Source organism: Ambystoma mexicanum (assembly GCF_040938575.1).
Source record: "Ambystoma mexicanum isolate Mex_15411 chromosome 12 unlocalized genomic scaffold, UKY_AmexF1_1 Mex_chr12_unloc.1, whole genome shotgun sequence".
Taxonomy (NCBI): Eukaryota; Metazoa; Chordata; class Amphibia; order Caudata; family Ambystomatidae; genus Ambystoma; species Ambystoma mexicanum.
This window is the reverse complement of record NW_027182322.1, coordinates 4,575,588-4,589,468: the sequence shown is the minus strand read 5'-3', so window position 1 is coordinate 4,589,468 and position 13,881 is coordinate 4,575,588. Positions and strand designations below refer to the sequence as shown.

The window sequence follows — 13,881 nt, the reverse complement described above, 5'->3', positions numbered from 1 at the left end:
ATTTAAGATCTCAATAATCAAGTCAGAATCCAAATGAAAGTCATCAAAGTGGAGCCAATTAGAAATAATATAGTTACACAAACCTGGCAATGGTGCGGCAGCCAGGGCCGATAATGGCCCGCCAGCCTGAGAGCAGGAAAGTGTGAGAGCAGTGATGGTCTTGTGAGAGTTTACAGCTGTTATTGACCCTGTCCCCTTCCATTGCAGAGTTTTCTCCCTATAAGAAGTGCAGAGGCTCCCTCCGGGGTGCTAATAGTAAATTTATTTTTTTGCGCAGGAGAAGTGCTCTTCACCAATTGCACGTGCCAAATCACCTGAAGGCCACCACCATAAAATTCAGGCATTCATGTTCATGCGTCCTCCATGTTATGTCCTTATAAAGGGATGCATGTTCATGATGACTCCATGTCACACCTGCATACAAGGATGCATGTTCATGCCGCCTCGTTCTCTTGGCTTCATACAGGGATTTTATCTTCTCCCTGTCTCACCCTCATGCAGGGATGCATGACCAATGCTCCTTCCCTTCTCGCCCGCATACATGGATGCACGTTCATGTCTCCTCGTTCTCTCGGCTTCATACGGGGATTTTATCTCCTCCCTGTCTCACCCTCGGGAAGGGATGCATGACCAATGCTCCTTCCCGTCTCGCCCGCATACATGGATGCACGTTCACGCCTCCTCCTTCTCTCGGCTTCATACGGGGATCATATCTCCTCCCTGTCTCACCCTCATGAGGGGATGCATGACCAATGCTCCTTCCCTTCTCGCCTGCATACATGGATGCACGTTCACGCCTCCTCCTTCTCTCGGCTTCATACGGGGATCATATCTCCTCCCTGTCTCACCCTCATGCAGGGATGCATGACCAATGCTCCTTCCTGTCTCGCCCGCATACATGGATGCACGTTCGTTCACACCTCCTCCTTCTCTCGGCTTCATACGGGGATCATATCTCCTCCCTGTCTCACCCTCATGCAGGGATGCATGACCAATGCTCCTTCCCTTCTCGCCTGCATACATGGATGCACGTTCACGCCTCCTCCTTTTCTCGGCTTCATACGGGGATCATATCTCCTCAATGTCTCACCCTCACTTCCAACATGTGTAACTTCTTGTTCTCTTTGACGTCTGGGGCATGGGTGGCTACTGCACAGCTCTAGATGTCGCCCACCTGCAAGGTGCTATGGAAAGCACTTTTCCACATTGGACGTGCTATATTAACCCCCTCTCCCCAAATACAATAAAAATAAAGAAATATATGTGTTTCCATAATGTCTACCTTCTAATGTTTCATATGTGTAAGCACATTGTCCTCCTCCTGACCAAATTCTAAAACTATGTGCAAATTGTTCCTTCCATAAACTGTCACTTCCTTGGCCCTTTATTTATAATGACTGTTATACTCTCTCTCTTTCCGCCACAGTATAAAAATGCCTAGCACACCTCATGATTGGACTAAGAAATTCCTGTCATTTAGTTGGAAATGATTTTCCCATTATCCCCAAAAACTCCTCACTGTGTCTAAGAACATTTTTTTTCACAGGACAATACAGATCAGATTGACTTGAAAGGTCCTTTCACGCGACTACAGAATGCCTCTCATTCCACTAGAAGATACGCCAGTGCCTACAATAGCCTAGGACTAGACTATGAGTCCCAATGTAGAAAGACCACAAGTCCACAGATATGCCTGTTTATTTAAACATCTGTATTATCATCAGCGTGTGACTGTAAAGGCGGGACTTTGCGCTCTCTGTAACGCGCTCCATTGGCAACATCAGTTAAATGTCGTTGGTTCAATCCCTCGCGGATGTTGTTTTTATTCCCATTTGTAACTGGGAAATACTGTCGCTGCAATACATATGTCTTAATCAAGCTAGTGGTTATTGACGTAAATGGCAGTGTTATAATGTTTCATGTACTGCAAATGTCACCACATAATGCGCTCTTAATTAGATTTGGTTGAAATACATTACAGTCACCCGATGAAAAAGTGTGCAAAGAGCATTAAAGAAACAAAAGGTTCATAACAGTAACAGGACATATCGAATTGTTTCAGTCCTCCACAGAGATTGCCAATGTATTAATGGAAATTCTAAAATATCTGCCCAACTGCCGTGACATTGCCTCACCGCAATGCCGTGACTCGGATTCGAACCGAGGTTGCTGCGGCCACAACGCAGAGTACTAACCACTATACGATCACGGCGAGCTACTTGGGCTGCTACAATGTGACGTTCCACCTCTATCATAAGCTGTACTCCATCTGTGATGTCATGACTCATGTTTGAATTAAAGGTTGGTTGTGATGTTATCCATGAGAATAAGTGGACACCTGATCCCCAGTCACTTATTTAAGATCTCAATAATCAAGTCAGAATCCAAATGAAAGTCATCAAAGTGGAGCCAAATAGAAATAATATAGTTACACAAACCTGGCAATGGTGCGGCAGCCAGGGCTGATAATGGCCCGCCAGCCTGAGAGCAGGAAAGTGTGAGAGCAGTGATGGTCTTGTGAGAGTTTACAGCTGTTATTGAACCTGTCCCCTTCCATTGCAGAGTTTTCTCCCTATAAGAAGTGCAGAGGCTCCCTCCGGGGTGCTAATAGTAAATTTATTTTTTTGCGCAGGAGAAGTGCTCTTCACCAATTGCACGTGCCAAATCACCCGAAGGCCACCACCATAAAATTCAGGCATTCATGTTCATGCGTCCTCCATGTTATGTCCTTATAAAGGGATGCATGTTCATGATGACTCCATGTCACACCTGCATACAAGGATGCATGTTCATGCCGCCTCGTTCTCTTGGCTTCATACAGGGATTTTATCTCCTCCCTGTCTCACCCTCATGCAGGGATGCATGACCAATGCTCCTTCCCTTCTCGCCCGCATACATGGATGCACGTTCATGTCTCCTCGTTCTCTCGGCTTCATACGGGGATTTTATCTCCTCCCTGTCTCACCCTCGGGAAGGGATGCATGACCAATGCTCCTTCCCGTCTCGCCCGCATACATGGATGCACGTTCACGCCTCCTCCTTCTCTCGGCTTCATACGGGGATCATATCTCCTCCCTGTCTCACCCTCATGAGGGGATGCATGACCAATGCTCCTTCCCTTCTCGCCTGCATACATGGATGCACGTTCACACCTCCTCCTTCTCTCGGCTTCATACGGGGATCATATCTCCTCCCTGTCTCACCCTCATGCAGGGATGCATGACCAATGCTCCTTCCTGTCTCGCCCGCATACATGGATGCACGTTCACGCCTCCTCCTTCTCTCGGCTTCATACGGGGATCATATCTCCTCCCTGTCTCACCCTCATGCAGGGATGCATGACCAATGCTCCTTCCCTTCTCGCCTGCATACATGGATGCACGTTCACGCCTCCTCCTTTTCTCGGCTTCATACCGGGATCATATCTCCTCAATGCCTCACCCTCACTTCCAACATGTGTAACTTCTTGTTCTCTTTGACGTCTGGGCCATGGGTGGCTACTGCACAGCTCTAGATGTCGCCCACCTGCAAGGTGCTATGGAAAGCACTTTTCCACATTGGACGTGCTATATTAACCCCCTCTCCCCAAATACAATAAAAATAAAGAAATATATGTGCTTCCATAATGTCTACCTTCTAATGTTTCATATGTGTAAGCACATTGTCCTCCTCCTGACCAAATTCTAAAACTATGTGCAAATTGTTCCTTCCATAAACTGTCACTTCCTTGGCCCTTTATTTATAATGACAGTTATACTCTCTCTCTTTCCGCCACAGTATAAAAATGCCTAGCACACCTCATGATTGGACTAAGAAATTCCTGTCATTTAGTTGGAAATGATTTTCCCATTATCCCCAAAAACTCCTCACTGTGTCTAAGAACATTTTTTTTCACAGGACAATACAGATCAGATTGACTTGAAAGGTCCTTTCACGCGACTACAGAATGCCTCTCATTCCACTAGAAGATACGCCAGTGCCTACAATAGCCTAGGACTAGACTATGAGTCCCAATGTAGAAATACCACAAGTCCACAGATATGCCTGTTTATTTAAACATCTGTATTATCATCAGCGTGTGACTGTAAAGGCGGGACTTTGCGCTCTCTGTAACGCGCTCCATTGGCAACATCAGTTAAATGTCGTTGGTTCAATCCCTCGCGGATGTTGTTTTTATTCCCATTTGTAACTGGGAAATACTGTCGCTGCAATACATATGTCTTAATCAAGCTAGTGGTTATTGACGTAAATGGCAGTGTTATAATGTTTCATGTACTGCAAATGTCACCACATAATGCGCTCTTAATTAGATTTGGTTGAAATACATTACAGTCACCCGATGAAAAAGTGTGCAAAGAGCATTAAAGAAACAAAAGGTTCATAACAGTAACAGGACATATCGAATTGTTTCAGTCCTCCACAGAGATTGCCAATGTATTAATGGAAATTGTAAAATATCTGCCCAACTGCGGTGACATTGCCTCACCGCAATGCCGTGACTCGGATTCCAACCAAGGTTGCTGTGGCCACAACGCAGAGTACTAACCACTATACGATCACGGCGAGCTACTTGGGCTGCTACAATGTGTTGTTCCACCTCTATCATAAGCTGTACTCCATCTGTGATGTCATGACTCATGTTTGAATTAAAGGTTGGTTGTGATGTTATCCAGGAGAATAAGTGGACACCTGATCCCCAGTCACTTATTTAAGATCTCAATAATCAAGTCAGAATCCAAATGAAAGTCATCAAAGTGGAGCCAATTAGAAATAATATAGTTACACAAACCTGGCAATGGTGCGGCAGCCAGGGCCGAAAATGGCCCGCCAGCCTGAGAGCAGGAAAGTGTGAGAGCAGTGATGGTCTTGTGAGAGTTTACAGCTGTTATTGACCCTGTCCCCTTCCATTGCAGAGTTTTCTCCCTATAAGAAGTGCAGAGGCTCCCTCCGGGGTGCTAATAGTAAATTTATTTTTTTGCGCAGGAGAAGTGCTCTTCACCAATTGCACGCGCCAAATCACCCGAAGGCCACCACCATAAAATTCAGGCATTCATGTTCATGCGTCCTCCATGTTATGTCCTTATAAAGGGATGCATGTTCATGATGACTACATGTCACACCTGCATACAAGGATGCATGTTCATGCCGCCTCGTTCTCTTGGCTTCATACAGGGATTTTATCTCTTCCCTGTCTCACCCTCATGCAGGGATGCATGACCAATGCTCCTTCCCTTCTCGCCCGCATACATGGATGCACGTTCATGTCTCCTCGTTCTCTCGGCTTCATACGGGGATTTTATCTCCTCCCTGTCTCACCCTCGGGAAGGGATGCATGACCAATGCTCCTTCCCGTCTCGCCCGCATACATGGATGCACGTTCACGCCTCCTCCTTCTCTCGGCTTCATACGGGGATCATATCTCCTCCCTGTCTCACCCTCATGCAGGGATGCATGACCAATGCTCCTTCCTGTCTCGCCCGCATACATGGATGCACGTTCACGCCTCCTCCTTCTCTCGGCTTCATACGGGGATCATATCTCCTCCCTGTCTCACCCTCATGCAGGGATGCATGACCAATGCTCCTTCCTGTCTCGCCCGCATACATGGATGCACGTTCACGCCTCCTCCTTCTCTCGGCTTCATACGGGGATCATATCTCCTCCCTGTCTCACCCTCATGCAGGGATGCATGACCAATGTTCCTTCCCTTCTCACCTGCATACATGGATGCACGTTCACGCCTCCTCCTTTTCTCTGCTTCATAGGGGGATCATATCTCCTCAATGTCTCACCCTCACTTCCAACATGTGTAACTTCTTGTTCTCTTTGACGTCTGGGGCATGGGTGGCTACTGCACAGCTCTAGATGTCGCCCACCTGCAAAGTGCTATGGAAAGCACTTTTCCACATTGGACGTGCTATATTAACCCCCTCTCCCCAAATACAATAAAAATAAAGAAATATATGTGCTTCCATAATGTCTACCTTCTAATGTTTCATATGTGTAAGCACATTGTCCTCCTCCTGACCACATTCTAAAACTATGTGCAAATTGTTCCTTCCATAAACTGTCACTTCCTTGGCCCTTTATTTATAATGACTGTTATACTCTCTCTCTTTCCGCCACAGTATAAAAAAGCATAGCACACCTCATGATTGGACTAAGAAATTCCTGTCATTTAGTTGGAAATGATTTTCCCATTATCCCCAAAAACTCCTCACTGTGTCTAAGAACGCTTTTTTTCACAGGACAATACAGATCAGATTGACTTGAAAGGTCCTTTCACGCGACTACAGAATGCCTCTCATTCCACTAAAAGATACGCCAGTGCCTACAATAGCCTAGGACTAGACTATGAGTCCCAATGTAGAAAGACCACAAGTCCACAGATATGCCTGTTTATTTAAACATCTGTATTATCATCAGCGTGTGACTGTAAAGGCGGGACCTTGCGCTCTCTGTAACGCGCTCCATTGGCAACATCAGTTAAATGTCGTTGGTTCAATCCCTCGCGGATGTTGTTTTTATTCCCATTTGTAACTGGGAAATACTGTCGCTGCAATACATATGTCTTAATCAAGCTAGTGGTTATTGACGTAAATGGCAGTGTTATAATGTTTCATGTACTGCAAATGTCACCACATAATGCGCTCTTAATTAGATTTGGTTGAAATACATTACAGTCACCCGATGAAAAAGTGTGCAAAGAGCATTAAAGAAACAAAAGGTTCATAACAGTAACAGGACATATCGAATTGTTTCAGTCCTCCACAGAGATTGCCAATGTATTAATGGAAATTGTAAAATATCTGCCCAACTGCGGTGACATTGCCTCACCGCAATCCTGTGACTCGGATTCGAACCGAGGTTGCTGCGGCCACAACGCAGAGTACTAACCACTATACGATCACGACGAACTACTTGGGCTGCTACAATGTGACGTCCACCTCTATCATAAGCTGTACTCCATCTGTGATGTCATGACTCATGTTTGAATTAAAGGTTGGTTGTGATGTTATCCATGAGAATAAGTGGACACCTGATCCCCAGTCACTTATTTAAGATCTCAATAATCAAGTCAGAATCCAAATGAAAGTCATCAAAGTGGAGCCAATTAGAAATAATATAGTTACACAAACCTGGCAATCGTGCGGCAGCCAGGGCCGATAATGGCCCGCCAGCCTGAGAGCAGGAAAGTGTGAGAGCAGTGATGGTCTTGTGAGAGTTTACAGCTGTTATTGACCCTGTCCCCTTCCATTGCAGAGTTTTCTCCCTATAAGAAGTGCAGAGGCTCCCTCCGGGGTGCTAATAGTACATTTATTTTTTTGCGCAGGAGAAGTGCTCTTCACCAATTGCACGTGCCAAATCACCCGAAGGCCACCACCATAAAATTCAGGCATTCATGTTCATGCGTCCTCCATGTTATGTCCTTATAAAGGGATGCATGTTCATGATGACTCCATGTCGCACCTGCATACAAGGATGCATGTTCATGCCGCCTCGTTCTCTTGGCTTCATACAGGGATTTTATCTCCTCCCCTGTCTCACCCTCATGCAGGGATGCATGACCAATGCTCCTTCCCTTCTCGCCCGCATACATGGATGCACGTTCATGTCTCCTCGTTCTCTCGGCTTCATACGGGGATTTTATCTCCTCCCTGTCTCACCCTCAGGAAGGGATGCATGACCAATGCTCCTTCCCGTCTCGCCCGCATACATGGATGCACGTTCACGCCTCCTCCTTCTCTCGGCTTCATACGGGGATCATATCTCCTCCCTGTCTCACCCTCATGCAGGGATGCATGACCAAGGCTCCTTCCTGTCTCGCCCGCATACATGGATGCACGTTCACGCCTCCTCCTTCTCTCGGCTTCATACGGGGATCATATCTCCTCCCTGTCTCACCCTCATGCAGGGATGCATGACCAATGCTCCTTCCCTTCTCGCCTGCATACATGGATGCACGTTCACGCCTCCTCCTTCTCTCGGCTTCATACGGGGATCATATCTCCTCAATGTCTCACCCTCACTTCCAACATGTGTAACTTCTTGTTCTCTTTGACGTCTGGGGCATGGGTGGCTACTGCACAGCTCTAGATGTCGCCCACCTGCAAGGTGCTATGGAAAGCACTTTTCCACATTGGACGTGCTATATTAACCCCCTCTCCCCAAATACAATAAAAATAAAGAAATATATGTGCTTCCATAATGTCTACCTTCTAATGTTTCATATGTGTAAGCACATTGTCCTCCTCCTGACCACATTCTAAAACTATGTGCAAATTGTTCCTTCCATAAGCTGTCACTTCCTTGGCCCTTTATTTATAATGACTGTTATACTCTCTCTCTTTCCGCCACAGTATAAAAACGCCTAGCACACCTCATGATTGGACTAAGAAATTCCTGTCATTTAGTTGGAAATTATTTTCCCATTATCCCCAAAAACTCCTCACTGTGTCTAAGAACGCTTTTTTTCACAGGACAATACAGATCAGATTGACTTGAAAGGTCCTTTCACGCGACTACAGAATGCCTCTCATTCCACTAAAAGATACGCCAGTGCCTACAATAGCCTAGGACTAGACTATGAGTCCCAATGTAGAAAGACAACAAGTCCACAGATATGCCTGTTTATTTAAACATCTGTATTATCATGAGCTTGTGACTGTAAAGGCGGGACCTCGCGCTCTCTGTAACGCGCTCTATTGGCAACATCAGTTAAATGTCGTTGGTTCAATCCCTCGCGGATGTTGTTTTTATTCCCATTTGTAACTGGGAAATACTGTTGCTGCAATACATATGTCTTAATCAAGCTAGTGGTTATTGACGTAAATGGCAGTGTTATAATGTTTCATGTACTGCAAATGTCACCACATAATGCGCTTTTAATTAGATTTGGTTGAAATACATTACAGTCACCCGATGAAAAAGTGTGCAAAGAGCATTAAAGAAACAAAAGGTTCATAACAGTAACAGGACATATCGAATTGTTTTAGTCCTCCACAGAGATTGCCAATGTATTAATGGAAATTGTAAAATATCTGCCCAACTGCCGTGACATTGCCTCACCGCAATGCTGTGACTCGGATTCGAACAGAGGTTGCTGCGGCCACAACGCAGAGTACTAACCACTATACGATCACAGCGAGCTACTTGGGCTGCTACAATGTGACGTTCCACCTCTATCATAAGCTGTACTCCATCTGTGATGTCATGACTCATGTTTGAATTAAAGGTTGGTTGTGATGTTATCCATGAGAATAAGTGGACACCTGATCCCCAGTCACTTATTTAAGATCTCAATAATCAAGTCAGAATCCAAATGAAAGTCATCAAAGTGGAGCCAATTAGAAATAATACAGTTACACAAACATGGCAATGGTGCGGCAGCCAGGGCCGATAATGGCCCGCCAGCCTGAGAGCAGGAAAGTGTGAGAGCAGTGATGGTCTTGTGAGAGTTTACAGCTGTTATTGACCCTGTCCCCTTCCATTGCAGAGTTTTCTCCCTATAAGAAGTGCAGAGGCTCCCTCCGGGGTGCTAATAGTACATTTATTTTTTTGCGCAGGAGAAGTGCTCTTCACCAATTGCACGTGCCAAATCACCCGAAGGCCACCACCATAAAATTCAGGCATTCATGTTCATGCGTCCTCCATGTTATGTCCTTATAAAGGGATGCATGTTCATGATGACTCCATGTCACACCTGCATACAAGGATGCATGTTCATGCCGCCTCGTTCTCTTGGCTTCATACAGGGATTTTATCTCCTCCCTGTCTCACCCTCATGCAGGGATGCATGACCAATGCTCCTTCCCTTCTCGCCCGCATACATGGATGCACGTTCATGTCTCCTCGTTCTCTCGGCTTCATACGGGGATTTTATCTCCTCCCTGTCTCACCCTCAGGAAGGGATGCATGACCAATGCTCCTTCCCGTCTCGCCCGCATACATGGATGCACGTTCACGCCTCCTCCTTCTCTCGGCTTCATACGGGGATCATATCTCCTCCCTGTCTCACCCTCATGCAGGGATGCATGACCAATGCTCCTTCCTGTCTCGCCCGCATACATGGATGCACGTTCACGCCTCCTCCTTCTCTCGGCTTCATACGGGGATCATATCTCCTCCCTGTCTCACCCTCATGCAGGGATGCATGACCAATGCTCCTTCCCTTCTCGCATGCATACATGGATGCACGTTCACGCCTCCTCCTTCTCTCGGCTTCATACGGGGATCATATCTCCTCCCTGTCTCACCCTCATGCAGGGATGCATGACCAATGCTCCTTCCTGTCTCGCCCGCATACATGGATGCACGTTCACGCCTCCTCCTTCTCTCGGCTTCATACGGGGATCATATCTCCTCCCTGTCTCACCCTCATGCAGGGATGCATGACCAATGCTCCTTCCCTTCTCGCCTGCATACATGGATGCACGTTCACGCCTCCTCCTTCTCTCGGCTTCATACGGGGATCATATCTCCTCAATGTCTCACCCTCACTTCCAACATGTGTAACTTCTTGTTCTCTTTGACGTCTGGGGCATGGGTGGCTACTGCACAGATCTAGATGTCGCCCACCTGCAAGGTGCTATGGAAAGCACTTTTCCACATTGGACGTGCTATATTAACCCCCTCTCCCCAAATACAATAAAAATAAAGAAATATATGTGCTTCCATAATGTCTACCTTCTAATGTTTCATATGTGTAAGCACATTGTCCTCCTCCTGACCACATTCTAAAACTATGTGCAAATTGTTCCTTCCATAAACTGTCACTTCCTTCGCCCTTTATTTATAATGACTGTTATACTCTCTCTCTTTCCGCCACAGTATAAAAAAGCCTAGCACACCTCATGATTGGACTAAGAAATTCCTGTCATTTAGTTGGAAATGATTTTCCCATTATCCCCAAAAACTCCTCACTGTGTCTAAGAACGCTTTTTTTCACAGGACAATACAGATCAGATTGACTTGAAAGGTCCTTTCACGCGACTACAGAATGCCTCTCATTCCACTAAAAGATACGCCAGTGCCTACAATAGCCTAGGACTAGACTATGAGTCCCAATGTAGAAAGACCACAAGTCCACAGATATGCCTGTTTATTTAAACATCTGTATTATCATCAGCGTGTGACTGTAAAGGCGGGACCTCGCGCTCTCTGTAACGCGCTCCATTGGCAACATCAGTTAAATGTCGTTGGTTCAATCCCTCGCGGATGTTGTTTTTATTCCCATTTGTAACTGGGAAATACTGTCGCTGCAATACATATGTCTTAATCAAGCTAGTGGTTATTGACGTAAATGGCAGTGTTATAATGTTTCATGTACTGCAAATGTCACCACATAATGCGCTCTTAATTAGATTTGGTTGAAATACATTACAGTCACCCGATGAAAAAGTGTGCAAAGAGCATTAAAGAAACAAAAGGTTCATAACAGTAACAGGACATATCGAATTGTTTCAGTCCTCCACAGAGATTGCCAATGTATTAATGGAAATTCTAAAATATCTGCCCAACTGCCGTGACATTGCCTCACCGCAATGCCGTGACTCGGATTCGAACCGAGGTTGCTGCGGCCACAACGCAGAGCACGGCGAGCTACTTGGGCTGCTACAATGTGACGTTCCACCTCTATCATAAACTGTAATCCATCGGTGATGTCATGACTCATGTTTGAATTAAAGGTTGGTTGTGATGTTATCCATGACAATAAGTGGGCACCTGATCCCCAGTCACTTATTTAAGATCTCAATAATCAAGTCAGAATCCAAATGAAAGTCATCAAAGTGGAGCCAATTAGAAATAATATAGTTACACAAACCTGGCAATGGTGCGGCAGCCAGGGCCGATAATGGCCCGCCAGCCTGAGAGCAGGAAAGTGTGAGAGCAGTGATGGTCTTGTGAGAGTTTACAGCTGTTATTGACCCTGTCCCCTTCCATTGCAGAGTTTTCTCCCTATAAGAAGTGCAGAGGCTCCCTCCGGGGTGCTAATAGTAAATTTATTTTTTTGCGCAGGAGAAGTGCTCTTCACCAATTGCACGTGCCAAATCACCTGAAGGCCACCACCATAAAATTCAGGCATTCATGTTCATGCGTCCTCCATGTTATGTCCTTATAAAGGGATGCATGTTCATGATGACTCCATGTCACACCTGCATACAAGGATGCATGTTCATGCCGCCTCGTTCTCTTGGCTTCATACAGGGATTTTATCTTCTCCCTGTCTCACCCTCATGCAGGGATGCATGACCAATGCTCCTTCCCTTCTCGCCCGCATACATGGATGCACGTTCATGTCTCCTCGTTCTCTCGGCTTCATACGGGGATTTTATCTCCTCCCTGTCTCACCCTCGGGAAGGGATGCATGACCAATGCTCCTTCCCGTCTCGCCCGCATACATGGATGCACGTTCACGCCTCCTCCTTCTCTCGGCTTCATACGGGGATCATATCTCCTCCCTGTCTCACCCTCATGAGGGGATGCATGACCAATGCTCCTTCCCTTCTCGCCTGCATACATGGATGCACGTTCACGCCTCCTCCTTCTCTCGGCTTCATACGGGGATCATATCTCCTCCCTGTCTCACCCTCATGCAGGGATGCATGACCAATGCTCCTTCCTGTCTCGCCCGCATACATGGATGCACGTTCGTTCACACCTCCTCCTTCTCTCGGCTTCATACGGGGATCATATCTCCTCCCTGTCTCACCCTCATGCAGGGATGCATGACCAATGCTCCTTCCCTTCTCGCCTGCATACATGGATGCACGTTCACGCCTCCTCCTTTTCTCGGCTTCATACGGGGATCATATCTCCTCAATGTCTCACCCTCACTTCCAACATGTGTAACTTCTTGTTCTCTTTGACGTCTGGGGCATGGGTGGCTACTGCACAGCTCTAGATGTCGCCCACCTGCAAGGTGCTATGGAAAGCACTTTTCCACATTGGACGTGCTATATTAACCCCCTCTCCCCAAATACAATAAAAATAAAGAAATATATGTGTTTCCATAATGTCTACCTTCTAATGTTTCATATGTGTAAGCACATTGTCCTCCTCCTGACCAAATTCTAAAACTATGTGCAAATTGTTCCTTCCATAAACTGTCACTTCCTTGGCCCTTTATTTATAATGACTGTTATACTCTCTCTCTTTCCGCCACAGTATAAAAATGCCTAGCACACCTCATGATTGGACTAAGAAATTCCTGTCATTTAGTTGGAAATGATTTTCCCATTATCCCCAAAAACTCCTCACTGTGTCTAAGAACATTTTTTTTCACAGGACAATACAGATCAGATTGACTTGAAAGGTCCTTTCACGCGACTACAGAATGCCTCTCATTCCACTAGAAGATACGCCAGTGCCTACAATAGCCTAGGACTAGACTATGAGTCCCAATGTAGAAAGACCACAAGTCCACAGATATGCCTGTTTATTTAAACATCTGTATTATCATCAGCGTGTGACTGTAAAGGCGGGACTTTGCGCTCTCTGTAACGCGCTCCATTGGCAACATCAGTTAAATGTCGTTGGTTCAATCCCTCGCGGATGTTGTTTTTATTCCCATTTGTAACTGGGAAATACTGTCGCTGCAATACATATGTCTTAATCAAGCTAGTGGTTATTGACGTAAATGGCAGTGTTATAATGTTTCATGTACTGCAAATGTCACCACATAATGCGCTCTTAATTAGATTTGGTTGAAATACATTACAGTCACCCGATGAAAAAGTGTGCAAAGAGCATTAAAGAAACAAAAGGTTCATAACAGTAACAGGACATATCGAATTGTTTCAGTCCTCCACAGAGATTGCCAATGTATTAATGGAAATTCTAAAATATCTGCCCAACTGCCGTGACATTGCCTCACCGCAA

At 45.8% G+C, this 13,881-nt stretch overlaps 1 non-coding gene across 1 annotated transcript; it reads right to left on the bottom strand.

Moving 5' to 3' along the window:
• Positions 1-2,140: 2,140 nt before the first annotated feature.
• TRNAH-GUG (transfer RNA histidin (anticodon GUG)) lies at positions 2,141-2,212 on the bottom strand. Its single transcript has one exon. It is a non-coding gene; the product is annotated as a tRNA-His (tRNA).
• Between the last annotated feature and the right edge of the window lie 11,669 nt (positions 2,213-13,881).